A 5,055-nucleotide genomic window follows, 5' to 3' on the forward strand; every position below is an offset into this window, starting at 1 on the left:
TTTTCCAAATGTGTTTCTATACAGTATATTTTTTATAAAAGTTGCTTGCCCATATCAGTTTGATGCATGAAACATTTTCTTAATTTTAAGTCTAGTCAAGTTTCATGAAGAAAAAAAAAAAGTACGGTACCCTTTGTTGGATTTCTTTCCAGACTTTGAATGCAAAGATTGATAGTAATGTAACTATAGCAACTATCGAATGAAACCATAGTTCCATTACTACAAGTAATTGAATAAACAGTGTGTATGTTACTGTGTGTACCTTGTAAGCCATAAGATAAATAACAAGACAAATGTACCTTGAGGTTGGGAGCTCTTCCCTGCTCCCCTCCCATATTACCACCAGCTTATGCCTTAATTGTGCAAATTGTTAGATTTTGATGCAAGTCTTTGGATTATATACATCACCAACCATTTCCAAAAAAATTAAAGGGGGGAGGTACTTACACAGTGGTTCTGGAAACTCAAGTGCAGCTCCTGGAATAGTTGATGAACGAGATGGCATGAAAGGCAAGAAGGTTTTTGCTCAAGATATGCCACTGGGGAACAGTGGGGTGTGAATGTTAACCCTGGCATGGTTCTTCTCCTACCCACAGAGACTAGTTCTGTATCTGTGGTCTTCATTTGGCTGTGGATCAACTCAAAGGGATAGGGGAAGACAGGACAGATTTTTTTAAAATTAATTGTTTTTTGCATCTACACCTTGTTCTGGGGGAGAAATATTTTTGAAAATTCTCTGCATTTCATAGATGAAACAACAGATTTGAATAGTGCTAGTAGTGCCTATGTTAGTTAAGACGAATGCATGTGTTTAACTTGATTAATCTGAATTTGTTTTAGCTTTTAAAGACTCAGAAAAAATAGTTTAAATCATTAGTTTGCATATAGAAGAGCTTGAATTTGTTTGACACTTCTTTTTTCAGGAAACTGCAAATTGCGGGGGATTAGGCATAGAAAATTCCTATATCTGTAACACTAACACTTTACACCAAAGAAAATTGGAGAAGGCAACAACAGGAAACCACTGAGTTCGCTTAGTGCTAATGTCAGGTGGTCGTTATAACATTTTCCCTATTCTTTAAATGAATGTCATTCCTATAGGGAGAACCCTGGAGAAAACAGCCAAATAAGCACATGCTGGGCAATGGCAACACAGGCTTTCCTGCGGTGCCTCTCACAAGTGCCTCAGTGTTCTCTAGGTAGTTTGGGGCATTTCAGCTCAGGAAAACTCACACAGATTAAATCTACTTCTGATTTACTTTGGAAGTATCCTAATAAAGATAACTGTAAATCTATATTGGCAGTTAACACTTACTGCAAATTTGCAGCTTTCAGTAATTTTTATCAAGTTTGAGCTTTTGTTCACAAGAGTCAGGAGCAGACAAACTTTAGAATTTGAGCATCAGTTGTTGCCATTCACACAGATTGACCGTGGTGCCAGCAGATGTGGGTAGGATAACCGCCTTGTTTGTAACTTCCCTAAGAACTGAAAATAGAGTTTTCATATGTTAGTAGTTTTCCCTCTTGACTTCCTTGACCTAAGCTTGAACTGATAGCCTCTGAATGCAGCCATCTTGTGCACCATCTTGAATTTTTATTTGACTGGCACTTTACTTTAGTAAATTGCAGCATACCTCAGTGTTCCAATAACAGATTGAAACGTTTCTTCTGATGTGTTGTCTGTCGTGCTCTGTGAGAAGCCAAGTATCTGCCAGAGTTCAATGGTTACGAAGGAGTTTCTGAAAAGTCCTGAAAGAGCTAAGGAAGTCGTAACTCATTCAAAGTCATGCACTACTCAGAGCCCTAAGAAGCTTCACAAGTCTGTGTAATATGACTCCTTTTCCTCTTTGAAATCTTGTGCATGGAGGATTTATTAAATTTTCAGCTATAAACAATAAAGGAATTGGTATAAATAAAGACAGCCTTTGGCAACGTAAGTGTATTCAGCAGCAGGCTGTGGAAACTGTTTTGTTCTGTGCCTAATTATGCTCTGTGCCTGAGGTTTCACACACATGTGCTGCAGTTTAATGGGATGTAAACTAACTGTTTTCTTTCGAATGCTTAGGTGCTTTGTTTACAAAAATTAAGAATGGAGTTTAAAATTTTACATAATAGGTTAGTATTGACTACTGAAATGAGGTTTTTGTAAGTTCAGTAGAACTGTTCGCAACACTTAGCAATTTTGAATGTTTTTAATATTAAATTTGGTTGGGCTAAACGGTGTTAAAAACCTTTCTAGTCATACTTTAATACAAAAATCTTACTACCTTTTCATTGTATGTTTACTGACAACAGCCCACTTGTGACTCTTTTAAGTTATCACTTTCAGAATGTTATTAATAAATGTTACTTGGAAAAAATAGTCGAGTAATTGCTTTGTTCTGACTTGTTTCTTACTGTTGCCGCAAAACAGTTAACACTTCATAATACCAAATAAATTAAAAATTCATGATACATGTCCATAAATATGTATTTGCACGTCTCTGTGTATGGGGTGGTTGTGGTGTATTGCTTTTTGTTTGTTTGTTTGTTTCAAGCAGGAGCACAACTCAAGAATGTCAATTCCGCTGGTCTAACGCAGCAAATCCTTGTTGCACAGCTGTTTGTGAAAATATACCTGACAAACAGCGAGTTGGAAATTTAACACAAACTTCTTTATGGCAACAAGCTTGCTTGCATTCAGCCTGAGAAGCCAAGTGTCAGTCTTTAAACCCGAGCTGGGTAGAAAATGTTGGCAAGGGGAAAAAAGAAATAAATCATTGAACCTGAATATACTTGACATGTGATCCTTGAGACATCTCTAGAACCCTGTAACAGTGTTTGTGTATAACATGGTTTTGAGTTTTTTAAGCCTCTTCTGCTCATACACTGGAGGTTGCAGTAGTATTGTAATTGAGTACTTGACTGGGAGAAAACTCTCCAACATGCTCTTTGAACATACTTATTTTAAAGAGTAGAAGTTACGAAGGACAAGTGCAATCAGCAAACTTGTTTTTCACTGTCTGTTCCCTCTGCGTTTCGTTGTTAAGGCTGGTATATTTGACACTTGAGCAAAACTACAGAATTGCAAGCAGGAGAGAGGTATTTGTTTCTAAGGAAGGGGGTTATTGTTATTAGATAAGTGCTTGCCTGTTTAGATCAGTTCAATCTTTACAATGTAATTCCATTTAGACATAAGAAAAAGCTTTCTACTGTCAGTGTGGTCAAACACTGGAGCAGGTTGCCCGGAGAGGCTGCGGAATCTTGACCCTTGCAGATACTCAAACTACAAGTGGGCACGGGCCTGGCAACCTGCTCTGAGCAGGGCGTTGGACTCGGGTGATCTACAGAGGAGCATTCCACCACCTCTGCAGCTCTCATTATTTAAAGGCATTTTTCTGCTTGCTTTGCAGCTTGAATAATCTGCAGTATTTTTATTTTCTTCATAGAAAAACTCAAATTCTATCACCATAATGTGAGTTTGATTTTTCACTTGGAACAACTTCTTCAGAATTTTTTCAAATTGTCTTTGTGTTTGTAATTCTTTCAGAAGCTAAGTCATTGTTTTTTCAAGTAGCCTATATAGCAAATTTTACTGTGTTTAATGATTTATCTTTCTAATTTTTGAGGAAAGAAGGAGGAAAGCAACTTGTTAGCCCTTCTGTCAGAAGTGAGTGATCAAAGTTCAGAGTTTTGTGTTCTTGAGAGAGGCTGATGATGGAGGCTCAGGTATCTCCGGAATCCTTCTTATTTATAAAGAATGTGCAAGATCCTGTTTCTCTGAATACAGAGGGCGTCAAATGGCTGAGAATAGGTTTTTTTGCTTGCAGCTCAAAGACCTTTTAACCAAGAAAGTGTTCAGATCAAAGAGTTCCCTTTCAGCTTTTTTTTTTTCTTCTTTTTTTTCTAGGAGTATGGTCACAGGCATTCTGTGTCTGGCTTTCTGTTCTCTCTCTGTGCTCTCTCTCCTCCTCTTTTCTATTTGGGACAACACCAGCATGCTTTGAAGTGTCTTTGCACGTTACTTCGTCTTGGGTGATAATATGTGCATCTGTTCAGTATGGAGACCAGCATTTATGAGGAGATTTAATCTTTTGGACTCTCTTAAACGGAGCAGTCATACCCACCAGCTCAATCCACCAATCATGGTAATTTAAGACAACAGCTTATCTTCACATCATTGTCTCTGTTACAGTCCCACTGACTTTCTGGGGTTGCATTAATGTTGGTGTAACAGCCTTGCTTAGATTTGAAAAAAACAAAAAAGTAAAGGGAGTTTTATCAGAAGCTGAGATTGCTTGTGCTGGCTCTCCCCATGTTTTGCAGAAAGGCTACCAGAATGTATCAGCTTCTGTATCGTATGTGCTTGGGAATACAAGGAAATACAACAGGTATCGGTGGATTTAAAAGTTCAACAATAACTCAGATACTTTAACTTCAAGCTTTGTTGTGTCACTGTCAAGCTACAAGAAAAGTGGTGTCCTTTAATTTTTCTTTCAAAAGGTAATGGAGGCTATGCTGGGAATTGGATCATCAAACAGGTGTTTCTCTGGAAGGTGAGTATTTTTCTGGTAGCTGATTTGAAAAATAGATTTTAAAAGTAAATTTACATTATAGCAACAGTGGAGAAAAAAGAGCAAATGCATGCCTCTTGGTACCTTTTTGTCTCATGAATGGAACGGCAAGCCTCTGCAGGATTAAGTGGCACTTTTGTCAGGGTCACTGTCAAGTAAGAATTCAGAATTGGACAATTAAGACTAGTCCTGCATAGGCTTACCTAAAATTTTACCTTTTGATTTTGAGGTATATATCCCTGGATTTTTTTTTTTTTTAAAAAAAGGTGAACTTGTTTTCCACTTCTAAAACTCAGGAAGCAGTCGGTTTGGCCTGGTGCTCTGCTTGCAAACCCATTCGAGTGTCGCGCTATGCTGGCATTGCCGCCTGCTGCGCAGAAGCTGCACCTCTGGCTGCCGCCGCGTTCCCCCGCTGCTCTGGGCAGCGCGATCCTGGAAGGAGATGCTGCACCTCTGCTGCTTGCCCACGGGGCATCTCTGCGCAAAGGCACCAGCTCAGCTG

This window comes from Apaloderma vittatum, unplaced genomic scaffold (assembly GCF_000703405.1).
Source record: "Apaloderma vittatum isolate BGI_N311 unplaced genomic scaffold, ASM70340v1 scaffold22725, whole genome shotgun sequence".
Classification (NCBI taxonomy): domain Eukaryota; kingdom Metazoa; phylum Chordata; class Aves; order Trogoniformes; family Trogonidae; genus Apaloderma; species Apaloderma vittatum.